The 26,542-nt window shown below is 45.4% G+C and overlaps 1 protein-coding gene and 1 long non-coding RNA gene across 3 annotated transcripts in view; both read right to left on the reverse strand.

Annotated features, from left to right (window-relative positions):
- Positions 1–10,874, reverse strand: part of ASIC1 (acid sensing ion channel subunit 1) — a 132,450-nt gene extending 121,576 nt beyond the window's left edge. For both annotated transcript variants that reach the window (XM_067529526.1, XM_067529525.1), the window contains exon 1: positions 9,696–10,874. The gene's annotated coding sequence lies outside the window, so the exon portion shown is untranslated. The remainder of the gene's footprint in view (positions 1–9,695) is intronic.
- A 145-nt stretch (positions 10,875–11,019) lies between these two features.
- The window catches only part of LOC137140901 (uncharacterized), a 31,461-nt gene continuing 15,938 nt past the window's right edge, over positions 11,020–26,542 (reverse strand). Inside the window, exons 2-3 of the long non-coding RNA XR_010916505.1 lie at positions 14,011–14,178; positions 11,020–12,614 (exon numbers count right to left, since the gene is read on the reverse strand). This is a non-coding gene — a long non-coding RNA (uncharacterized lncRNA). The remainder of the gene's footprint in view (positions 12,615–14,010; positions 14,179–26,542) is intronic.

A 26,542-nucleotide genomic window follows, 5' to 3' on the forward strand; every position in this document is an offset into this window, starting at 1 on the left:
AGCAGGCAGAATATCTGGTACACACACCTCCAGGGAGATGGTAACAGCATCACTGGGACAGGATTAAATGGGAAAGGGGAGTTGGAAATGCCTCAGCAAGTTTGCTTTTCTTAAAACTCTACAGGAAAGGATTCAAGTCCCTGATGCTGCAGGATCTCTCTCAGGGTAGCTTTATGTGCAATAAGGTAGGGAAAACTTGACAGAGCAGGAGCACAAGAGGGTGAATCAGAGAATGAGTGGGAGCCAGGACCTCAGGCTCTTCATGTCTCTGTGCCTCAATTTCCCCCATCTGAACAATAAGAATGATAATACAGTAATTAGCCAGTGAGTATGTGTGCAGCACTGCTCTCTGCTGGATGGGATTGGAACAGCTTCACCATGTGACACAGCCCTGCAGTGCCCGTAAATAGACTCCCAGGCACTTCAGTAATACAAACAAACAACATTGTAAATGGAAAATGCCCATTAGCTCCCAGTGAAGCCACATCCCTCATGCTCCCTTCAGTGACACTTTCTCTCAGGCATGGAGTAAAAAAAAAAAGCCCAAACAGGTGCACAAAGCAAGTTACAAGAGGGATAGACCTCTGCTTCCTCAGCACAGGACCCTATTGCTTGACCTAAAGGAGACTTTCCATCACAGGGCCTATGACATGCAGGATCAAGAGACTGGGTTTGAACTGCACAGTGGCTGAGGTGGGAGTGTAGAGAATATCTTCAAAGCCATGAACGGGTGGGATCCCTGCTGAATGGAGGAGAGGGGCAGTGAATCAGAGCTGAGGTGATCACAGGAAGGTGAGAAAGGACATGGATCCTGGTTGGGCAGTTGCTTTCACTTTACCATTGTTCAGTGCAGCACATTCTGGTGAAGTACACAGGCTCCTCTGCAGTATATGCAATTCATTAAATAAAATCAGCTATTTGCTTCCCCTTGCCCCAGAACTGATGGGCCACTTGCCCCAGCAGGGAGTGCCATGTGGCTGAGTTATGTCACACTACCTCTGCACTATAATTAACCTGGCCATCTGTCACAGCATACCTAATACCCAGTCCCTGTTAAATATGGGCTCACTCATGAGCTTGGGATACAGAACCTTTCACCTCTAGGCCATCAATTCAACTTCAGGACTCTGCTTACACAGCTACCAGGAGTTTTTCCCCCCCCCGCTGAGGGGCTGTTCAGAATAGTCACTGGGTGACATGAGCTTTGGAGATCAGGTTTCCACATCCCCAAACCTCCACCAAACAGCATGAATGGGCCCCCACACCAGCAGCTGCAGCAGAGAGGCAGCAGACTGAGCTCCCCTCTTCCCCTTAGACAGGGTCGCTCTAGGGCCAAGCTGAGGCAGATGGGGAGGGAATCTTTATTTCATCGTTTCAGGGGCTGGACCCATAAAGGTCTTCATGCACCAGAGATCATCCCCAGAAGCATCACAACTATGAAACTGACCCAGCTCTCCCTCTGCTCCCACATGCATGCAGCTCTCCTGTTAGCCATGTCACTTCTTTACATCAGAGATTCTGCCATTCCTACATTCAAGTCAGTGACAGCACTGTTGCTACAGACACAAATCACACCGCACAGCTGCTTCAGGTCCACTTCCCCCTCTTTGCATTCCTCCTCCTGATGCTGGGGGTCCTTTTCCCATGTTCAGGGCTCAGTTGGGCAGACAGGGTAAGGACTGGGCTGTGAGGCTGAGATAGGTTCTTTCCCTCTGCTAGTAGACTTTCTTACAGGACCTGGGAAGAGAGTCTGTATAAGATGAATAAGAATGAAGCTAAGAAGGGCTTTGATCTCTGCTGCCAGGCAGAGGCACTCTGAGCCTTTGATGCTGCAGTTTTCAGAAATTTGCTGAGACACTGCATGGGTGATAAAGATATTCTCTTACAACCTTAAAATAGCTGGAGTCCCCCTCACACAGCATTCCCTGGCCATTCCCATGGAGCCTGCGGTGGTCTGCATTGCCATGATGGAGGGTGGAAGCTGGTCTCAGTGACCAGGTCTGCAGTTGCCACCAAGGGGGAGGACCTTCTCATGGAGCCCCTGTGGGCAGGTAGTGGAGTTCCCTCGGTGCACCAGAGGTTGGTCCTGGCTGGTTCCACTGGGATTGGAGACCTCCTGGACCAAATCTCCTCCCCTTGCATTCCCTGGCGTGTACAACAGGAGGTGAGGGCAGCCTTACCACCTGCCTCTCGGGCCTTCCTTGAGTGGGCCATGCAGGAGGATTCTTCCTGCCCACCCCTCACCCCAGCCCTCCAAACCTCACCATAGGGACCCTGCCTAGCAAGCCTCCCCAGCCATCTCCCACCTGAGCCAGCTGTGCAACCTGCAGCTGGCCCACTTCCAAACCACATCTAGGAAACAGCTGTACATGCTTGTGTGCCACACCCTTCACCTTCACACCGTTGTGTCCCACCCTGACACCAAGTGGTGGGACCTCTTACCACCCATGGAGAGTTTGAAGCCCTGGTGGGCCAGTCTGTTTTCTATCCCTCTCCATTCTGTTATGCAGGCAGGCAACGAGGACTTGGGATGGGGCATGCCTGCATAGGAGTGACACGCAGGGAGGGAACACTCCCCTGGCAGATAGGACACAGAAGGGAAACTCAAATGGGGTAGGAAGGCTCAAGGGTTTGTGGGAGAGAAGGGACAGACCCTCACAAAGGCAAGCATCTGTGTGGGAGTGAGTGCTTTCGGGGCAATGTTAAGGGAACACAGAGATATTGCCGAAGGGGACAGGCGATCCCAAGAGGAGGAGGGGGGCTGAGGGGCTGTGTTGGGCTCATGAACACTAGCTGCTCACTGTTTCCTCAGCAGTCAGGACAGTTGCTCTGGAGGCCAGTGAGTGAACGCCATACTCTCCCCACTCCCTCCTCTGAGCACTGCTGGAACACCTCAGCCACTGGTGAGTCAGAGCTAGAGGAAGGTGCTCAGCTGCCCCCAGGCCAGGGAGCCAGAAGGGGGAAGAGAGCACCAGTTGGGGTCCCCCTCAGGCAAACCTTCTGCCCATAACCCTTCTGTGACTTGGACAATTGCAGGAGGGGAGGAGTTTCCCCACTTCCTAGGCTGCTGTATCATGCAGTGTGGCCCCCAAGAAGCCTGCACTCCTTATGCAAGCCCAGAATAAGAGGTTTGTAGATTCATCGATTCCAAGGCCAGAGATCATCTAGTCTGACTGCTTGTCTAACACAGGCAGAGAGCTTCCCCAAAATAATTCCTACAGTGCATGTTTTAGAAAAACATCCAGTCTTGATTTAAAAGTTGTCAATGATGCAGAACCCACCAAAGCCCTTGGTAATTCGTTCCAGTGGTAATGATGTTGTTAAAAGTTTACATCTTATTTCCAGTCTGAATTTGTCTAACTTCTACTTCCAGCCACTGGATCATGTTCTCCCTTTCTCTGCTATACTGAAGAGTCCCTTATTAAATATTTGTTCCTGTAAGCCGGTGGCACAGTCCATCTGGGGCATCACAACCCTTCCTCAGGCCCAGGCTCCAAGGAAGGCCACAGCACCTTCCTACAGTTCCCCATATAGGTACTTCTGGACTGTAATCAAGTCATCCCTTTAACCTTCTCTGTGTTAAGCTAAATAGCCTCAAGGAGCTCCGTCTATCACAATTTTTGTTGCTCTTTTCTGAACCCTCTCCAGTTTTTCCAACATCCTTCTTGAATTGTGGGCAGCTCTTGTAGCACTACCAGATACAGAGGTAGAATAACCTCTTTACGCCTACTCAAAATTCCCATTTATACATCCAAGAATCACATCATCCCCTTTGGCTACATCGTTGCACTGGAACTAGTGTTCAGCTGATTATCCACTCCCCCATCCCTCTCACAGTTACTGCTTCCCAGGATAGAGTGCCCCACACTGGCAGTATGTTCCTTGTTTCTAGAAGGACACATTCCATTTAGCCATATTACAATGCATGTTATTTGCTTGTGCCCAGTTTACCAAGCACTCCAGCTCACCTCGTATCAGTAACCTGCCCTCGTCATTATTTACCACTCCCCCAGGTTTTGGATCATCTGCAAGCTTTATCTGTGATGGTTTTGTTTTCTTCCCAGTCATTGATAAAAGTGTTAAATAGCAGCGGGGCAGGCAGGGTACATCTCCACTGCCATCAAACACTCATGGCTAGCCCATGTCAGCTGACTGTCTATGGTGCAAATTGTATAGCCCCATTCAGATCCAGGCTAGAGTCCCAAGTCTGGGCTCCGAGGGGAAGGGTCCCAGAGCCCAGGCTCCAGCCCAAGCCTATGTCTGTCTACACTGATGTTTTATGGCCTTGCAGCCCTGTGAGCCCAAGTCAGCTGACACAGGCCAGGTGTAGGTGTCAGATTGCAGCCCAGACATACCCAAACAGATCCCTGTGGGACCCCCTTCAAAACACAGTTTTTCAATGAGGATTTCCAGTTTACAATTACAATGGAAGGGACCCAGCTAATTAGGGTTTGAGAATCAAGGCATGTGGAAGCAGAGCTGTTAGATGAGGGAAAACAAACATGGGCAGATGAAAGACCTTGGTGAGGCCACACTGAGCAAGCCACTGTGTTGGGAGGAGATGAAACTCAACATACAGAGACAGGTACTGAGCTGATCAAGATTCCATAACAGCAGGAAGGATACCAGGTAATCAAAGTGCTGAAGCAGAAGGGAGGATACAGAAGGAAGGGTGAGGCAAACTGGGCCCCTCCCTTCAATCTGATAAAGAGGAGACTCTAAAACCCATAGAGGAAGGAAAGCCTTAAATACCAGCTACTCAGAGCCATCCCAGTTCTGCAGCTCAGAAATCTCTCAAGGTATCTTTACAAGCAGGGAGGAACCTAAAGAGGTCAGTCCCTCCCCCCACCCCACCCACCAAATATTAGATACAGGGAACCTTTGCAAGCAAAGGAGTCACTAATACAGACAACAGGGAGAGATGGCATCATCAGAACTGGAACGATAGAGGAGGCACCAGCCACTGTTTCCTGCCACAATCCCAGTTCTGGAGGAGGGTGGAGTTGAGATGGCAGTGGTTTTCCTGTAGCGAATGGAAAGATGTTGAGAAGCACTGGTAGAAGGGGGACATTGTGGTTCTCAATTTCTTTCCACTTACATCCCCAAGACAACCTGTGGTTTCTTGCTGCAATCCTTATTCCATGATCCTTTGGGCTCACAGAGGATTTGGATCACAAGAAACCTGTCTGATTTTAGAAGTGAAAGAGCACAGGGTTCTCCAAAAGAGGTATTCAGGAATTTACAGATGGTCTCTCAGCTCCTTGAGGCATACTCCCTGGGAGAGGCCCAGCTAGCATTATGTCATGGGTTTCCAAACCTTGATCACTAAAGCCCTGCATGGATACAAAAGTTTTTGGAGTCACACCCATGCCACAAAAACAGTAAACAATACAACTGCAGCCACAGATGCAGATAGCTGCAGATTTGCTGGCTCTACTGATCACCACATCTCCTGCTGTGTGTGTGTGTGTGTGTGTGTGTGAGGGGGAGGGGAAAGCTCATATATACCTGGAGACATGACTAAACTCCAAGGATTTAGATGGTCATATCTCCCACAAGATCTGGAATATCATGCAGCCACTCCCCCTCCACCCCCATGGCCAGGGCTACCTCAGCACAGCCCTGAGTCACCCCTCAAGGGCTCTTAAGAACTCACTCAGTTCAAAAGGTAGTTCAAGCAAATCCCATTCGGGGGGGGGGGAGGAGGAGAAGGGAGGGTGTCCAACTTGTTGAATCTTCCAGTACATACTAACCCTCAAGCTTAATCCAAAATAACAAACACAAGCTCACAATCTGCACCTAGATGTCCTTTACTGTCTTCTTACCTGGGGAACTTTCTCTTACTTCTTTGGCTTTTTCACCTGCTGACTCAGCAATCACTTTCTTGCTCCCTTTAATAGCCATGACCCTAACTGCTATTTTCTAAACTTCCCCACTTCATTGACCTTTCCTGCTCTTTTTTATCCAGAGAGCACTTTATTCAGCCCAGGTGTGGCTCATCCTGTGATCAGGGCTGGCTTAGCCCCAGGCTCTCCAGCCCATAGGGCAAGCCACCCTGTTACAGGGTCAAACAAGGGAAGAATCTGTACCATTGAAGTGCTCCATCCAATTAGTTCAGAGCTGGGAGCTTGCAACTGAACCTTGGTGTGCCATGAGCCCTAAGCCTAGCTCCTGCCACATGGAAAGAACGCTCCCGTAGGGAGGGGACTGGGTAGGTCTCCAGGGCAGATGAAAGGAGGTTGATCTTTAGTTGTTAGCAGCATAGGGCTTATGATACACACACACTATTCTAATTCCACAGAGCAGAGGGCACTCACACATGTGCACCCTCCTCCCATTCTTTGCTTTCTTCAGCTACAGAAAGCCAGATCCTTCAAGAGCCCTCAGTCTGAAATGGATTCAGTTCCAAAGCCCTTGTAAAATTAAGGCTGTGCATAAATACAGCATGTACGGAGCAGCCCATAGCTGAGTTTTGAGGTGCTATCTCAGCAAAAGCAAAGACAATTAAGGAGTTACTTAGCAGTACACAATGCAGAGATTGGAGGCTCCCTTGGAAGAGCTGGAAGAAACTAAACTCTGATTACCCATTCATAGCTGAGCTAAGCCAACTGGTGTTGATAGGCTATGGCACAGCTGGGATTTGGGACAGATTTGCCAGAGGATCAGAGCAGTGACTTTCCAGGTTTTTTTTGTCTATATAAACCCTGAGAGGATCCACTCAGTGCGCTGCAGACATCATCCAGATTCCCAGAGAGAGCCTGGGGAAAGGGATGTAGCTCAGGGTCTGGAGAGGCCAAGGTGATGTAGTCACACAATGGACTGATAGGTCCTGGGACTAGGTGTGCCCTTGGAGAGAATGTGTAGCTCAGGATAGATCAGATGGATGTGTCTGAGGGCTGAATGTGACTTCTGCTCATCATAACGCAGTGAGGGTGATGAAGGAACCTATTTCAAATAGGCCTACAGTATGATCTACTGTGCTTCCCTTGGGGTGATATCCTCTGTCCAGAGGGGTGAGAGTGGGCAGACTGACCCACAGCCTTATCGTGGCTTTTCAGAGTGAGCGATTGCCGTGTGACACAGCCCATTGCCTGTTTACAGAAAGGTGTTTCATAGGAGTGCCAATAGTGCAACCAGAGGTATCTTCTCTCTCTCTACGCTAATCTTTGGCAGGACCTAAATAGATAAGTTTGCTCTGCAGACCCTCTTCTCCAAAACCCACCCCCAGCACAGGTTGTTGGCTGGATTGTCTCACCCCAGCAGAGGGTGGCTCACCCAGGGCTAAGATTGAGCTCCATTGATTGGTGCATATTTTGGAAATCTCTAGGGATGGATGAACAGTGAGAATGAATTCTCTATTCATGTCTGCGGACAAGGGTCCTCAAGCTAGGGCTATGTTCACCAATGGAGCAATGTCTGGGAAAGCTTGAGGCTGAATCAATCATGTGCTAAGCAGTTGGTGCATTAATAGACACTGTGTGAAGAGTCAGCTGTGTTCCAACCTGGCTACAAACTCAACAAAATTTGATAGTGCAGACGAGGTCCCATTTCTACCATATTATGGGATCTGGTTACAACACAGCTATTTCTTCCCTGCTCCCGACCGTGCTTAAAACATGATTTGGCCTTACTGTGTACATTGGACCAAACTATGTTTAACTATGTTCCCAAAAGTCTCAGACTTCTGAATGAACTTTGCTGCTGCAGGACTGTAATACAGGTAGAACTGCTTTGTTCCATCTGTGTTACAAGACTGAACTTGTCTTAACCACAGCAGAAATGACTATTAGTACTGGACCTTAGGGCCCATCTTATCAGATTTGCTCATTTCAGGCCCCCTCCTGAAGTGTCCAGTGGGCTGCCTGAGCATGCAGTTTTTAAAGACCATGTACCCTCTCTCTGCTGTCTTCTGCTGCCAACTGGTGTCTGTTTACCCTCCTGGGCTCTTCTCCTCTGTTTCCCATCAGCTGAGCTAATAGAGCTTGGCTTCACCAGGCTTGTGAACTGTTTCAAACTCAATGTCCCTCAGTTGGCATGCAGCTCTGCTGATTCCGCCACGCATACATTTTGCCAGCCTGTCTAGTAGCTAAGGATGGCAGCGGCTTTAATTTCTCACTATACCTTCACTGCCAATTCTGCTATCCACTCACCCTAAGTAAATGGCGTACAAGGATTTGTCTGCCAATGCTCAGGAGATAAAGGGCCAATTCCATGATCTCCTTCCTCTATCACTTTTGTCTCATTAGTCATCCAGTTTGTTAGACAATTAACCTGCTGCAGAAGGCCCTTTACTTTTCCTTTTTTTGTTTTGTCTCATTAAAATATCTGAATAAATCTTCCTGCACAGAACCTGGGCTGGATATTTAGGAATTAAAAAGTTTCTAGCAGCTATTACCAGGCCTTGAATTACCATTGATCGGATGATCAATAACAGTCTGCCTCTGCAGCAAACCTTCCTGTGTTTGTGGCAGGATCCAGTTTGCTAGGAATCTGTTGCTGCTGCTTGGGGCTGTTGTGTCATCAGCAGTCTACTCGGCATAAGGAGACCTGGTGTGGAGACTCTAGACAGCACAGAGAGAACCACAGGGTCTGTCTGTGTCCAGCAACCTTAATAAACAATCCCTTCTATATTTGTGTTGTCTCTTCTCTATTTCAAGGGACACTGCAGGTAAGGGATGGAACTGGCATTGCCAAGGGAATGCTTTGGGATTTGGAAGCCTTTATGGGGATGTCAGAGGTTCCCTTCCAACCTGGCAATCCAGCATTCCTGGTCTGCTCCTCTTTTGCCTGAGCCATTACATGGCTCGCCAGCCTGGCTTGTGGTACAGAGGGCCCAGATCACTTTGGCCGGGACTGTCACAATATGACATGATGTTTAACGTTCGATTTGACATGTTGATGCAGAGTGTCAAAGTTTTACTGTGTTCAAATTTTGATGAAACATGAGGAAGTTTTTGAAGCAGTACAAGAAGCTCACCCCAGCATGCACTAGCTTGACTCCAGGTCTGTGGCCCCTGTTAAGCAGAGGCAGTGATGTTATGGATATCACCGTAGTAATATAAATAGCCCCCTTTCAACTGAGGGATGTCAGGTTGCTTGGCAAAAAAATAAATGAGCAAAGCCTCATAACCCTGCTGTTGTGATCTATTGAATCACCATCTCTCTGAAATAAGAAGCAATTATTAAACAAAGCAACTATAAACATAGACACAAACAGATGGGCTTCCACACACCTTGACTTCCAGATTTGTCTCCTTTGTCTACCAGGGAAAATTATCCTGCCTGGAGCTCTGTTCAGCACACAGGCACCACCTAGTGGCTGAATGATATACTGAAGGCAAACAACATTACCCCTGATATGAAGTAGGTCAGAACTATCCCCATTTTAAAGGGACCAAAACCGATACACAGAGGATGCAAGTTCTTTCCCAGCTCACATAGGAAGTTAGATACAGAGTGGAAATCTAAATTGCATTTTTCTCTCAAAGCTAGCAATAAACCTAGCAGGCCTGAGTAGAACCTGGCAGTCCCAGGTAATAGTTCCCTGCACTAACCAATGGACCTCATTCCCATCAAGGGCCAGGAGTAGAACCCAGTAGCTTCTGTTTGCTGTCCCCTGCTCCAATCCCTACGTGATGGATCCTCCTTCTATTGGTGCCTTGACACAGTGTATTGGTCAAGTTTGTGTTTCTTACCCTTGATGCAGAAATTCTTCTTGGCTGGCTCCTCCATATCCCTACATCCAGCTCAGGTGATTGGCTAGGGGCTGGCTGGAGAAGGCAGAAGAAACAATGACCTGTGAAAGTTCCAGGCAGAGCACAGCAGTTACGCAGTGAGAAAACATTACATTCTAAGGGCCCAAATTCTGCTGCTAACGAATTCAGTAGCAAAACTTCAGTGAGTGCAAGATTGGGACCGTACCTGTTTGCTGATTTTTTTTGGTTTTTATTTTTTTTAAATCAGCAAACTGGGGCACCCTGCTCTCTTAAAGGGATGGATGCTCAAGGGGACATAACTGACTGTCACTGAAAGGGGATTCTTCAAGAGTTATTGTAGGGGCCCTGGGCTGCCACTTGCTAATAATGAAACAGGCAAAAACGTTAGACTCTTCCATGAAATAACTGCATGATTAAAAAGCATCAGAACAAGCAATAATAAAAATATTTTTTAAGCAAGGGGATTAGTATAGCCTGGGACCTGGCTCCCGCACTGTAGCACTTGGGTGCATTAGGCCTGTTGATAGCAGACGGTGTCTGCTTAGCTAAGCAGCCTTGGGTCTCATTAAGAAGCGATTTTCCTCACCTCTGCCTGGAATCTAGTCTTTCTAATAACCTTGTTGTTTAAGCTCCCAGACTCTATTAAAAACCTGCTTGCTTGCTGTTCTTAACTGCCACTGCCTGATGAGGGAGCACCTTGGGGGACGGACAGACAGACAACACTGAACCTTAGATGTCTATATTGCATCATTCACTCACTGCAAACTTTTTCTGATTCCAGGCTATGTCCAGGGACTTCAGAAAAAGAGAGGTGGTTAGAACAGGGGACTGAGAGTCAGGAGCACTTCAGTTCTAAATTTAGCTCTGTCACTGATTTTTCTGTATGACCATGGGTGAATCCCTGCCCCCTACTGTGCCTCAGTTTCCCTCTCTGAAAGGTGGGGTTAAGGAAGCAAACCTACCTCACAGAGGGGTTAAGAGGCTTAATTAATCAATGCATGTAAAGTGCTTTGAAGATCTAGGACAGGGGTGGGCAAACTAGTCTGAGCTTTTCATCAGGTCCGCCAGCTCAACCAATGGTCCATGAAAAGGTTGCGGAACAAGCTGTGCGGCCTGGTGGTGGCTACTCCCCCTCCCAGCCCCTCTCCCACCATATGGGCCCAGCGGCACCCTGGCCGGAGCACGGCGGCCACTCCCCCCTCCCAGCCTCACCCCTTCCCCCCACTCTTCTCCCACAGCATGGGCCCAGCAGCATCCTGACTGAAGCTGCTTCCAGCCCCAAGCAGCACTGCCTCTTGCCCCCGCCCCTCTGTATGACCTGCCATACAATTTCTATTATGCAGATGTGGCCCTCAGGCCACAAAGTTTGGCCACCCCTAATCTAGGACCTTGGCCAGCTATAAGGTGAGTAGGGTTTACCCTGAAAGAAGGGAGTTACAGCTGCTTATGTCACACAAGAATTTGGCCCAACACTAACTTGTCACACTGGAATCCTATCAGCCCCATAATGTGGGCTGCTGCCCAGCTCATAGGACTTGTGGCCTCCCCAGTTCCAAGTTGGTTTTGGGAACATGGCTTGATCACAATCACTTCTAAAGGCATTAAAATGTTATCTAAAGTGCTACAAATAACCCTCTGATTATCAGCTGGATCTTAATGTTACTCCCCAGAGAAAATAAGCTGGGATGGTTCCTCTGGGCCATATAATAATCACTCCAATTAGTCCCAAGCAGTCATTATTACAGTCACAGCAACACTTTAGTTTACAAAGAAGAAATAATTAAACAGGTGCCTGTGATAGGCATATGTCTAAGAGTGACCAAAGTTATTCCATGCTTCTTGCCCTGGGAAAAGGAGGCTATTTGGTCCCAGGAAAACTCATTTGCAAGAGAACCCACCACGTGTCATGCAGCTCTCCTGCAGCACCCCCCACATGAAAGTCCTTCCAATTTTAGAGAAGAGGCAAATATCTCTCCATGTGCCTGGTGAAAATACAACAGGTTCCAGTAGCATTCTGTGCTGGACACCATGGGCTCTGATGTCCCTTCTGGGGACACTAGTCTCTTTACCGCGACACTGGCATGAAAGGGATTAACTGTTGTACAGTGCTTCACAAAGAGCACTATGATATGTTTATAGACTGTGGAAGTCACAGATCATAATCATGTGGCTTGAGCTGAGTTAGCATGACATTTAATTAGTCTTAATTGGTACAAGGCATGATGAACTGGATGTAGTAATTTCATGGTCTATGGTACTTAAACTGCTATTGAATTGAGTCTAATCTGTCCATCCATCCAATTATCTGTTTTTCTATCAGATCTAATCTGCCCTATTTCTGCATTTCTCTTTATCTAAGCATTTATATTACATTCACCACTGTGGCATCCCCAGGTCAGACTACCTCTTTGGTGGCACATCAGCCTATGAATCCCACCGCCACACAGACAGCAGAGAAGGGGGTTAAAGGAATTTGCAAGTCCATTATGACAACAGGCAGAATGAGATGAAGCAACAAAGGGGTTTGACTGACGCCACAACAGGTATATAAAAGGGGATTGTGGCTAAATGCTCCTGAATGCATGTCCCACTCCCTTGACATATTTCAAATAGGAGCATCATCCAAGAGCCCTGGACGCCCCTTGCTGTGTCTTTTTCCTTATTATCAACCCCTGCTCTCTGGAGTCCATGCTCTGTAGTTTTACACACTTTATATTCTTTGTAAATGGCTCTGATTTTAAATTTATTCCTCTGCGCTAAAGCCACAAGGAGGACTGCTCTGCTCCTTTTACTGTGTGTGTGGGTACAGATGGCTTATCTTCATTGTGTCACATCCTATGATTTGTGGTGTCAATGTGTCGTCTCCATTTGTGTGGGGAGGCTTTGTCGATGACATCCCTGGGAACAGAGACAGGAGAAAAACAATGGAGAGATTGAGAGAAAATTCAACTCCCCCCCATCCCAGTGAAACCCTCCTATCTAAATAGATCCAGATCCTTCACAATTCAGAAGAGTTGTAGATTTTTACAAAGCCCTACAGCAGTATTCATTCATTTGCTTGTAGGTGAAATGAAATCTGAAAATTATTTATAGATCATTCAGGCTTCACTTAAGCAAACTGACCAGGGATCCAGCCAAGTTTGAGCCATGAGACGTCGTTTGTAACATAACAGAATTAAAAACCCGTCAGATCATAGTGGGAGGCTGTACATTGTACATTCCTCCTCTCTTCTTCATCAGTGCAGGATCTTTGCACCCTGGTCTTTGTAAGTCCCAGGGGTGTCTCTAGAAGTTCTGCCATAAGATGCTCCCAGGAAGTCCATCTGAAGCGGCTCTTCTGGCCCTAGTACTTCGCATTACTGTGGCACTAAAACACCATTTCTCACAATGCCCCCTACCATAGGCATTTGCAATGCAGAAGGTTGACCCAGCACTGGTACTGCACCTGGATGCAGTGGACTATGTGCTGACTCAGCACTGCCATTGGATGAAGTGTGGTTTTGGTTGTGACCTGATCCAGCACTGGATCTGTGGTTGGATGCAGTGGATTGTGGCTTATGATGTTAGCAAAGTGTTGCAACAAAATGATTATCCAAAGGCTATGGAATATTTTGAGTTTTCAGGTCTTCCCTCTGTCCCACGTGGAATAAAAAGAAGGTCCTTGTAACAGCTCACATGTAGTGTGAATACAGTCAACAGTCTATATAACTGCCCCTTGCTGATGCACACAATGCTCCCAGGAGATGCCAGTATCAGGTAAAAGCAATCAACTTCATGTGACTTCATGGCAGAGTTCAAATGCTCTTGCAGGCATCCATCCTAGAACAGTATCTTACATTTTTAGATACAGGTACAGAAACATGTGAACATGCACATGGCTGTAGGCACAAACACAGCAGCATAAATAAACATTCTGATGCAATCATAATCACACCAGTACAGACAATGACATACATGCACACAATCACAACCCAACCTATTCCAGCAAACAGAAAAATATGTAGTAGCACATCTCAGAATTCTCGTGCTCTCTCACTCACATTCACACTCTCTGTGTGCATACACACATACTTGCTTCAACAGAGACACAGAAACACACTTGCTGAAGATTTTAAATGACTGTAGGAGTCAAGCAGTTAAAACCAAGAGACCAGAGATCCAGAATCTGGGAACCAGAAATAAGCCCATGCAGAAGTTGGGGGGAGGTGATGGCTGGTGAATTATGCATGACACAGGAAAGCCTTTATCAGTGCGGACAAAGGCCTGTGCCAGGCGGCTAGGCTCTCTGCCGTACCTGTACTTTCCTTTCGCTCACACTTTATCTCCGTTCCCAGCTTGTAATTCAGTACAAATATCAGAGGAGGCTAGAAGATTAATTTTCTCCATTTGCATGGCAAAGGGGTGGGAGTAGGGCGAATCTCACTCACTCCAGACTCCCAGCTGCTTAATCCTCAGACAAGCACTGCGGAAGGAAAAGGCAAAATGCAAAATTCTATCAGTATTAGCAAGAGAAAAAAAAAATCAAAGGCAATTTCATGGTTTGGGAAGTGGTGTTTGACCCTGGCACTAGCCTGGCCTTAATATGCTTTGCAGATGGCAGTCACCCAACACCTATATGAATACAGGCCGAACACAGAAGACACTCCATGCCAGGCACTTCACAGGCTCACTACTGCATTCCTTGTGCTGCCCATGCCCACTTATGAGCTGGCCACTCCCACTTTTCTAAGTGCCTGTGAGGATTCTGTGGAATTTTGTCCCCCCTCTAGTGTCTGGTCCTCATAAAAGGACAAGTGCCTATTACAGCTGTCATCTGAGATTTGCTTAGAGGCTCATGCTATTAGTGCAGAAGGTCTCTAGCTGCAAACTCAGCTGTTGACCCAACTGTGGTTGATTAAAAATCCACCTATGGAGAGCTGCTGCAATTTGCCACTCCTATGGTTTGGTAAAGAGATGCTTCCACTTCGGCACAAGCTGCTCACTTTTGACAGTGATTGTGCCATTTTCCCTCTCTTGGCCTTGACCGTGTCACATTTAGGGGAACAATTATGACCCTGGCTTGTCCTTTAGAAAGAGTTTTAACAAAATGTATTATTATTAGTGTAATGAAATAGTGTGTCTGTGCTGCATGTGCATGGCATACACGTAGTATGCATGCTACCACTTCCTAATGGATACAAACTGAACTGCTCATTTGTGTATCATCAGAATGGCTATACTGGGTCAGACCTGTGGTTCATCTAGCCCAGTATCATGTCTTCTGACAGAGGCCAATGCCAGGTGCTTCAGAGGGAATGAACAGAACAGAACAATTGTCAAATGATCCTTCTCCCATCATCAAGTCCCAGCATTTGGCAGTCAAATGCTTAGGGACAGCCAGAGCAGGGGGTTGCATCGCTGACCATCTGGGCTGATAGCCATTGATGGACCTATTCTCCAGGAACTTATTTTTAATTCGTTTGGAACCCAGCTATAGTTTTTGGCCTTCACAATATCCCGTGGCAATGAGTTCCACAGGTTGGCTATGTGAAGTAGTATTTCCTTTTGTTTGTTTTAAACCTGCTCCCTATTAACTTCATTGGTTGACCCCCCAGGTTCTTTTTCTCTACATCAGTCATGATTTGATAGACCTCTATCAGATCCCCCCAAATTGTCTCTTTTCCAAGCTGAACAGTCTTAGTCTTATAAATCTCTCCTCATATGGAAGCTGTTCCATATCCTTAATAATTTTTGTTGCACTTCTCTGTACCTTTTCCATTTCTAATATATTTTTTTGAGATGGGGTGACTAGAACTGCACGCAGTATTCAAGATGTGGGAGTACCATGGATTTATATAGTGGCATTATGATATTTACTGTCTTATTATCTATCCCTTTCCTAATGGTTGCTAACATTCTGTTAGCTTTTTTGACTGCTGCTGCATAGTGAGCAGATGTTTTTAGAGAACTATCCTGCAAGGTCTCTTTATTGAGTGGTAACAGCTAATTTAGACCTCATCATTTTGTATGTATAGTTGGAATTATGTTGTCCAATGTGCATTACTTTGCATTTACTTTGCATAGGCCCTATGGTTCTAAAAGAGATTCTCTATTTGCTCAAGTGATAGGGGTCCAGAGCGGTAGGATGGGAGTTCCAGCCCCTTTGCTCTAACGAAGTTCCTAGTGCCTATGGCATGTTGTGTGGTGATCCTCCGAAATCTGAGTGGCCACAGATTTGTTACAACAAAATATATATTTTAGGAGATTTTTTAATTCATTTTAAACCTTCCCCTGCCATGTTTGTGACCCAAGAGCTGCAGTGTTGGGCCAATGCACGACAGCTAGAAAATGTAATTGATTACAAACAGATGTGAAACTGATTCACCTATTTGCAATGTCCAGTATAAAGGATGTACCAGAAAATTAAATGTTGTCAGTGTTGAAAATGATGCTTCTCTCCCCCCAGATAAAGTGCAGTGGGATTAATGATGGATGAGGGTTAGAGATTATTAGTATTATGGGAGCACCTGGAGGCCTTATCCAATATTCACTTGCATTGTGTGTTTGAGAGAGTCCCTGCACTCAAGAGTTTACACTCTAAAGAGATGAAGATTTTTACTGATGGAGACATGACTTGCCCAAGGTTTCATGGGAGGCCTGTAGCAGAGCTAGCAATTTAACCTGGATTTCCTGAGTCCTGAACCACTGCTTTAAGCACAAGTCTCCTAGAGATCAGTGCATTCATTAGACTTGATTAAATCTCATAGCACCTCTAGCTTGGCAGTCTCATCCCCATTTTACAGAGGAGAAAGGGAGTGCTAATGGGACATCATCAACTTAAAAATCACAGACCGAAAGGGAGGTGTGTAGCTAGGAATCAGCAAGTCCTGAATGCTAACCTTGGTCCTTCCACTTACTGCCCATGGAGCCCCAGGTAAGTCACTTCAGCTTCTCCATTTCTAAAGTGGAAGTAATGGGGCTGGCCCACTGAGCTCACAGGGGTGCTATGGGGATGAGTTAGCAAATGCATATGCAGTGCTTTGAGAATGTATAGCGCTTTATAAATGTTAAGTATGGTTGTATCTGTCTGAAAATTTGTGACCAATTGTTGTTATACATAATCCCTGCGATGACTAAAATGAAATGAGACAAAAAATTTCATTTTTTGTTTTCCTTTAGACAGTTGAGGGCATTTTTGTACTGTCAGTTTGTCCCTTGCTGAAAAGATTGTTATGAACAACAACAGAAGGGTAAATAATCCTTATAAAACATTTCATTTTTAAAGGGGTTTTTTAATTTCAAAACATGCCATTTTGAGGGGGCTTTGTCAGAAGATGTCCCTTTATTATGCAAACAGAATAGATGGTTTGTTAACACACATCCTTGTGTGGATATGATTATCTGTGTCTATAGTCACACTGAAGGACTCCAGTGTTCTTTCACACATATAAATCTTAGTATGCATTTGTGCATGCACAGTCACCATGGTCACATACAACATACAAGCCGGGACCCAGACTCACACACATCTCATGCATACTTAACACATCCATGTCAGCACACAGCAACCTCCCATATACCTAGCATACTGTATAGACCCCTTCACATACAGTCTGCCACATAAATACTTAACACACCATGTACACATACATGTATGTGCACATGTACAGTATACAACAGCCACACAACATACACACATCATACATATTTAGCATCCTAAATGCACACACATGTGTGCACAAACACAGAGTTCACAAATTCCCTTATTCATTAAAGCTTATTCTGTTTCTGTCAGTTCCAAGCCTTTCCCAGCTGAGCCTGGTTTATTGTAGAAACACTACCACTGAAGCACTGAGGGCTCCAGGTCATAATTAGTAATTTATGTAGCTTCTAATCAATGCAGAATGTGAATTTTTAATCCTGGCTTTCCAGCAGGAGCTACCTTCTCTGAACTTGGCATTTTATGAAGAGAGGGGGACGCAGGCCTCCGCTGTGGAAAATACCATATGGCTGCAGGCACCAGCACCTTTCTGAGGATGTGGCACTGTCTCAGCCAAGCACCTGCATCACTGAAACACAGGCTGAGGGGCAAAGTGAGGTGGCCTGAGGCTAGGGACTTCAGTGGGATTCTTATGTAAGAACAATTCTTCCATATAAGGGCTGCAGGATCAGGAGCCAAAATACAGAATTTGGGGTCAAATCCAGCCCCTTATCCTATGGGTGCAAATGTTTCCCTATCAATGTAGACTGATGCAGCTCTCCTGAACAGGTGAGAAAAGTGGATGGGAAGCGCTAGATGTGTGCATGCAGTCCCTACGGGAGCTTTCTGCATGGCAAAATGTGTAAGATTGGGGTGGGAGCAAAAGATTAATATTTGAGGACCTATTGCCTAACACTTGTGAAATAAGGGTTAACATGTTCGCAGTTTTTTGAGCTAAAGCTGTTCCTAGTTATGTAAAAGGAGCATGTTCCTACTAAAGCAAGTTGTTGCTGGCCTGGGTCCTCCTAACTGCTGAGTCCTGCATCTCCCCAGCCTTGGATCTTGTCATCATTTATCAAGTCAGAATTCTCCACTCACTCATCCTGTGGTAGCATCTTGCACTCCCTTTGCAGAGGTAGAAATGTCTCCCTGAGATGCCAGGTGGTGGTGAATCAGTTCCTGGGGTACCTCTGATAAACCCATTTGCTCAAATTTCCCACAGAAGACAAGGAGCTTTTGATCTCTGTTGAGTTACCTCATCACTTATGCTGTTGTTTTACTATTTGTGTATGTAATTGGAAGGGAAATAAAAGAGAGATGGAGTGGAAATAGACAACAGTACAGGAGAAAAACAGCCTTGTTCACAGGAATCTGAAGCAATTACCAGTGGTCAGATGGGGATATTTGTACATAGCCTAATTAAAATAGTGTCACATCATCAGCTGCTCTAAATCAGCACAGCTCCACTGAAGTCAGGGTTAAACTGATTTAGATCACCTGGTTATCGGCCCCATAGTAAGGGCTCATTCTTCTCTCACTTACACCAGTGTGCTCCATTGACGTTAATGGAGTTCCTCCAGATTTACAGCAGTATGAGTGAGAGGAAAATCGGGTCCATTAATACCAGAATAAATGAATGTATTAAGGTCCCGTTTTTTTCTTGAGTTTTTAGTCTGGCTGCAGAACCATGTTAGTGAATTTCACCATGTGGAGGTGGGAGGTGTTGAAATAGCATTTGGGAAAGACAAGCAAACAGCATAAATGATGTGCGGTGGGACTTACTGCTGCACAAGGAACCCTTTTCTGACAGATAATATTTAATGTTTTAAAGGAAAATACAAACACCAGCCAGCCAGCCGAGGAACTGATTCATAAAACCAAGTACAGTAGGGTTCAAAAATAAGTTTGTGAGTGAAGAGGTCATCAACATACTGTGGAGAGATGAAGGGAGGTTGTGGGGAGATGAAATGAGGGGACATTTGTTTGAAGTGTGAACTTTAAGTTGTGATCACTTGATAACTTATGCTGTGTCAAGCTTTGGTGTGTGTTTGTTTGATAATCCCAGTGTAGAGCCTAATCCTGTATGACACTGAATGCCCTCAACTCCTATTGTCTTCACTGAAAGCAGAGAACACCCTGAGCACCTTACTCCCTCATGGCCTTCACATTATGCTATAATTCACACCTGTGTGGTGCAGAGTGGGAGTAAACAGTTACCAGTGTGACTGGCACAGCTATAAATGACTATGCATAGAGCCCTACAGATCCATGGGTATCCACTTTATAGCCATGGACCTTTTTTGCAGATCAGATGTGGATACAAAATTTGTATCTATGCAGGGCTCTAACTATGCACAGGTCTCTAAGGCAGTGGAGAATCAGTCCCCATGTTTATTCTCCTTATATTCTGATTGGCTTCCGGGTTGATGCATCCTCCTTTCTCTCCCCAGTTTTGTAGTTTTGAAGAAGTATTTTGGAAGCAGGGTTAAGTAGTCCTCTTAGCTCCTGTGGAATGAGCAGCTCCCCCAGACAGCTGGTTTTTCTTTCAGGCCTCAGGTAACAGTGGCAGAGAGCAAGCAATCTTCCAAGCTCTCCTCTCTTTGAGTGAGAAGTTATAAAACCTGGGAGAGAGCTGCAGGCCAGCTATTCAACACTCCTGATCTGCTTGCTCCTTGCTTTGGATCTAGAGACTAATATTTCAGCTGGCTTGATGCACCACTTGTTCAAGTCACATGGGACCATGAGATCCTCGGAAGGATGGGGAATCACATACTCCCCCTCTTCTCTGGCAATGATATTGCCAGTGACAGCAAATACATTGCAGTAATCTTTTTAATTTCACTTGTCCATTCCAGGATGTGACCTCCCCTAAATGCCTCAAAGGCTGCAGAGTGCAGGGGAGCCAGATGCTGAATAAATCTTTTCCCGAGAAGAGCTGTCCCCTTCAAATGGAGATCCAAGGTTCTCTCCTCAGTATAGCATGAAAAGCCCCCACAGCTCCAAGACCCAGTGGTAACCTGCAGCTTGGCCTAAGCCAAGTAAAGATGATTTATTGGCTCTGTCTTACACTTGTAAGCAGGGTGGGCTGTTCTCATCCCTGGCTTCCATGAGCCTCTGACCCAGCTGGGCAGAATGAGCACTGAAAGTCTGACAGAGGAGGGAATTTAGTCTGGTGGGGTGGGGAGACGGGGTGTCAGAACGCCTGTGTTCTATGAAGGCTCAGGGAGATGAATGTGGTTCCCACATCCTACTTACTTGCAGAGCTCCTATCTTGCTTCTCCCCTGCTTGGGATCCCTGTCTTTGTTTCCTGAGTTCCAAGGAAAGGTCTGAGCAGCTATTGCTTTTCCCTGCCAAGTCCAGCCTGAGTCAGCAAGGGACTGAACAATGAAGACTCTTTAGTGGTTCATATATGAAACGGGGGGTCACAGTCCAGTTCCTAAAGGCACTCCTGGCATGTGGTATCTCTGCTGTGCATCTGTTTAGGTATTTCTGTGGCCCACATCACCATTGTATTTGAGTACCTGACAAATACTGAGAACTATTGTTATCCCCATTTTATAGATGAGGAACTGAGCCATGGCAAGTAAGGCCAAGATTTGAAAAGGTATTTGGGTATTGCTCTGCTCAGCCTTGCAACACTCACTGACTTAGGAGCCTAAGTGTTACTTTCCAAAGTGACATAGGCTCCTAAATGCCTTTGTCACTTTTTTACAAATAAGACTTAGGCTCCTAGGGCTGGCAGTGCCTGGCAACATGTAAATATCTTTACAAATCTGGGCCTAGGTGACTTGCCTAAGGTGACACAGGGAGCTAGGAATAGAGCCCAGCTTTCCTGAGGTGCCTTAGCCAGTGCATTAGCCGCTAGGCCATTCTTCTTCTCCTTTCTGCCGGCTCACCTCCCATGCTGTATGCTTAAGAAAATAAGAATTGCTATAGTAGTAGAGCCCTGCAAATCTGCAGATACCATGATTATCCGCATCCGCAGACCATGTTTATGGATCAGATGTGGATACAAATTTTGTAGCCATGCAGGGCTCTACATACTGGGTCACACCAATGGTCCATCTAACTCAGTCTCTTAGCTTCTGATGGTGGCTAGTGCCAGATGCTTCAGAGGGAATGAACAGAACAGAGCAATTATCATGTGAGCCATCCCTGCCATCCAGCCCCAGTTTCTGGAAGTCAGAGGTTTAGGGACACCTAGGGCATGGTGCTGCATCCTTGATCATTTTGGCCAATAGCCAGTGAGGGACCTATCTTCCAGGAACTTGTCTAATTCTTTTTTTGAACCCAGTTATAGTTTTGGCCATCACAACATCCTCTGGCAATGAATTCCACAGGCTGACTGCATTGTGTGAAGAAATGTTTCTTTCTTTCTTTTTTTTTTTTTTAAATAAATCTGCTGCCTATTAATTTAATTGGGTGACCCCTGGTTGTTGTATTATGAGAAGTGGTAACTATTACTTCCTTATTCACTTTCTCCACACCATTCATGATTTGATAGAACTCTATCATACTCCTGTTAGTAATCTCTTTTCTAAACTGAATAGTCCCAGTTTTTTTAATCTCTCATCATACAGAAATTGTTCCATATCCCTAATAATTTTTGTTGCTCTTCTTTGTACTTTTTCAATTCTAATATATCTTGTTTGAGCTGGGACAATTAGAATTGCATACAATAATCAAGGTGTGAGTGTATCATGGATTTAGATCAGTGTTTCTTAACCTGGGGTTTTAGAGGGGTCGCAAATGCAGAGCTGGTATTGGGGGTGGCAAGAAAGGCAATTGCCTGGAGCCACAGGGGCGCCATGAAACTAAGTTACATGCCTCAGCCCCGTGGGGGTGGGACTCAGGCTTCAGGGGTACAGTAGTTTGGAAAGGTTAAGAACCACTGATTTAGATAGTGGTATTATGATATTTTCTGTTTTATAATCTATTCCTTTCCCAATGGTTCCTAACAATGTTAGTTTTTGGACTGCTGCTGTCCACTGAGTGAATGTTTTCAGAGAACTGTCCACAATGATTCCATAATCTTTTTTTTGAGTGGTGGTAGCTAAATTAGACACTATCATTTTATATGTATAGTTGGGATTATGTGTTCCAATGTGTATTACTTTGCACTTACAAACACTGAATTTCATCAGCAATTTTGTTGCTCAGTCACGCAGTTTTGTAAGCTCCCTTTGTAACTCTTTACAGTCACCTCTGGACTTGACTGTTTGAGTAATTTTATATCCTCTGCAAATTTTGCCAGCTCACTCTCTACCCTCTTTTCCAGATCATTTATGAATCTGTTTAACAGTACTGGTCCCAGTACAGTGCCTTGTGCTATCTGTGTCTCTCCACTATGAAAACTGAAAACTGAATCCTGAATTCATTCCTATTCTTTGTTTCCTATCTTTTAACCAGTTACTGATCCATGAAAGGATCTTCTCTCTCATCCCATGACTCCTTACTTTGCTTAAGAGTCTTTGGTATGGTACCTTTTCAAAGGCTTTCTGAAAATCCAAGTACACTAGATCCACTGGATCACCCTCCTCCATATGCTTGTTGTCACCCTCAAAGAATTCTAATAGATTGGTGAGACATGATTTCCCTTTACAAAAGCAGTGTTGACTCTTCCCCAACATATCATGTTTATCTATGTGTCTGATGAGCCTGTTCTTTACTATAGTTTCACCCAGTTTGACTGGACTGAAGTTAGGCTTGCCGGTCTGTAATTGCCAGGATTGCCCCTAGAACCTTAAAAATTGGCATGATGCTTGCTATCTTCCAGTCAACTGGTACAGAGGCTGATTTAAGCATTAGGTTCCATACCACAGTTAGTTACATACTTTCCTCTCCCCTCATGTGCAGTATCCCCCTTGCTGCACCCAATAGCATCCCATGCTCCTTTCTGCATGGTTCCCCCAGCCCCTGCTGTGCAGTATCCCCATCACTTTTTGTTAAATCTCCCTGCTTTCCTTAGCACTCCCAATTTTTTATTTTCCAGCTGATATTTTAAAACCCCTTTGAGCACCTGGTGAATTGCAAAGGGCCCTCTCATCAGGATAAATTTGGGCTGGCTAATTGGTAAACAACCCCACTGAAAGAGGCCAGATTGTTCTGAATCCTGGCTGCTCATTCAGCCGCTCTATCTCTACTACAGGTTTTAACAAAATAACAGGCACTTTCTGTCTTTCTGTGAGCTTCCGCCAACCCTGTCAGATCCCCACCTCCAGGGTTCTATAAATAGCCAGGTGCCCCAAATGTCCCCATCTGCAAAGCTTTTCCCAACACCCAAATAGGAAATAAACCTCTGAATGCAACTCACTTCCCACAATCTCCATCTCTTGTCAGCTTCTGAAGGGCAGGGAGAAATACACTGGGACTGGCACTCTGACACCACAGTCATGGATTCATTAGAGACAAAAAGAGGTAGGCATCTCTGATGATGGATACAAAGATACATATGGCCATAGATACTTACAGCAGATAAATGGATACCTGGGACAACAGATAGATGGGTATCTATGGGGAGAACTATCTAGTAACACTGAGCAACACCTGCAGGGCTTCTGTTGCCCACTGAAATTAGTGGGATCACACCCGGAGCAAGCTGCTGTCCCTTGAGGGTCAGGATACAAGACTGTGACCCTAAGTGTATTTATTGTGGCTACGCTTGTGCCTCTTTCATGGTCACTTTTCACAGAGATTTGTGCAACTGGGTTTCACTGGAATAGACATTAATAGAAACCAGACTTTATATTCACATTAGTATGGTTTCCACCCCCATCTAGCCAGGGAACAGAACTGATACTGATCCACTTGTCTGACCAGTCATACTGAACCACTGGAGTTTGGAGAGTGAAATGGCAGAATCTCACCAAGAACCATTCATGATAAACCACAGTAATCTAAAAGAATTCCAGAAAACTAGTTATTGGCTTCTTAAAAAATAATTTGAGGAAATCTTGGATTTAAATTTGTGGGTTACAATATTAATCATGATGTATTTGTTCAACTGAGACAGATGTAGATAGATATAGATTCCTAAAAGAAAGAAAAGCATAGAGAGAGATTTCACCAGGAGTTGAACAGATAGACCCCATAGAAAGTTTGATAAATCCCCTGAGAGAGAAGTATAAAAACATAGAGTTAGATAGAAACCCCCCACCCAGAAATAGAAAATTCTAGAGAGAGAGAGAGAGAAATAATACATTAGATGGATCAATCTTCCGGGAGGGATAGAGCAAGATAGAGCATAGAGACAGAAAGACAGAGCTGATAAGAAGAGAATCTTGTCTCTAGCTGGGTTAGAGCTCTCCACTGTCGAAGCTCTTGCTGTCTCTGGAGTTCCTTGCATGTTCACACCTAGAGATGTGGCATATTTCTCTCTGCAGAGGGAGGCTAAGGGATGCTGCTGCTGTTACATGGTGCCTAGTTCCTAGAGAGAAGGATATGAACTCTTTCAGGAAGTGACAGGACTAAGGGGTGCACACTGTGTCTAAGAAAAGATAGGCCCCTCTGGGCATTCAAACACTTATTTATGGTGGAGGGGTTACAGCAAAACAATAGGTGCTGTGAGAGATGTGATAAGATAACGGGGGAGTGCCTAGCAAAACTCATCAGGACCTGAGATTCCTTTTGGCTTGGATAAATGCCCATGTTCCTATGCTTTTCTGAACTGAATCTAAACTTCAGATGGGGGTCCAAGGTGCAAAATTTGCATCCATATTTCAAATATTCCAGGTCTTAGTGGTTTGGCCCATTATAAAGATAAAGGTTGCGGCCTGGGCTGGAGCTGAGTGCTGGCCAGGATTTAGAGAAACCCTGTGTAGTGATTCTTGTCAGCAGTGAGGGCTGGGACCTACACATCCAAAGAGAACCACAGGGTCTGCCTGGGACCAGCAGCCTCAATAAAGAGTCCCTTTTATATTCCTCACAGCTGAGTACTGTCTCTTCTCTGCTGTGAGGGATGCTACATTTGCCTATCTCTCATTGCCTGAGCTACATGCTGCATGTCTGTCTTTGAAAATGACCTGCATACTTAAATCCTCACACACCAGCTCGTGGGCACATTAGTGGCCATCTGGATGGGTTCAGTTAGCATGCAAAAATCTGAAAGATCAAACCCATCAAAATGTAGAAGTGTTTGCAAAAGAAATACTTGCTGGGGAGTTTGTTTTTTTTAAAAAAAGGTCATAGAGAAATCTGGAATTAAGTTAATAAGGTATCATTATGCCATATTTCAATAAATCATGGCTACAGTTTGTGTTGCTTAAGAGCTGTATTAATCACAATGATAATGATCTTACATTTATATAGTGCCTTTCATCCACAAGGATTCCAAAATGCTTTGTGGACTATATATAGAAATCACTTCATCCACCTCTGAAATGAAGACACATCTGGGGTGAGATGCAGCAACACTAGAGAACAGCTGAGGAGAGGACAATATTGAATCCACTTGAAACAACAGAAGCATTTTACAACTGGCAGAACTGAAACTTGAATTTTGCCCGAACACTGCTGCTAATGCCCCTACTCTTCCAAAAGGATGTGCTGTGGATCCTACCAAGGATGTGCAATGACTATGTGAAATCAGAGTCCTGTTATGCCATTTCATTTGAAAGATGGAACCTCCAGTAGAACAGTGTTCCTAGGAACATACTGTTGGGGTCAATACTGCTCCAGAGAGATCAGTGCCTTTTACTGTCATCTACTCCATTTATTGCACTGAGCACCCCCTAGCACTGGGACATGGAGTGACAGTACTGAGGCAGAGAGAAGATGCCCCCTATTGAGTCACCATTGTCACTCTGCAGAATTACTACTGCACTGCAGTATTGGTCTCAATACTGTCTCAGTGGTGGTAGCACCCTCTACTGAGTTAACACCATTCCCTGCTGCAAAGGGCACCATAGTACTAGATTTGGTATGGAGGTCATTTCTGACTCTGTTGACCCACCATTATCTCATTCTTCAGCACTAGGGGTTTTCCCGAAGATCTCCCATCCCACAGCAGACTTCAGTCAGCTTCTGAGACTGCCAACATCACAGCCTCAGTTGCTATAGCTTCTAAATATTTTGCATTTGTGATGGGGATCCTTGAATACACCAAACAATACTTAACAAGTAATGATGTTAAATGCAGGGGGAAAAGTAACTGAGTAAACATGTTAAAATAGGTCAAAGGGCCTTCAGTGAGGATGGATTTATATGGTCCATGTGGCAAAGTCAGCCTGCTAGAATTATTCTCTTGCTTGACTATGTCCACTTTGGACTGAGCAAAAGATGATCTGTGGTAGATGTACAATTCAATTTGGAGTAGTCAATAACACACATACCAGGTCCTGGTTTTTAACAAGTTCTAAATGCTGTGTG

Source organism: Emydura macquarii, unplaced genomic scaffold (assembly GCF_026122565.2).
Source record: "Emydura macquarii macquarii isolate MOO-44397 ecotype Brisbane River unplaced genomic scaffold, CSIRO-AGI_Emac_v2 contig_2994, whole genome shotgun sequence".
NCBI classification, from domain to species: Eukaryota; Metazoa; Chordata; order Testudines; family Chelidae; genus Emydura; species Emydura macquarii.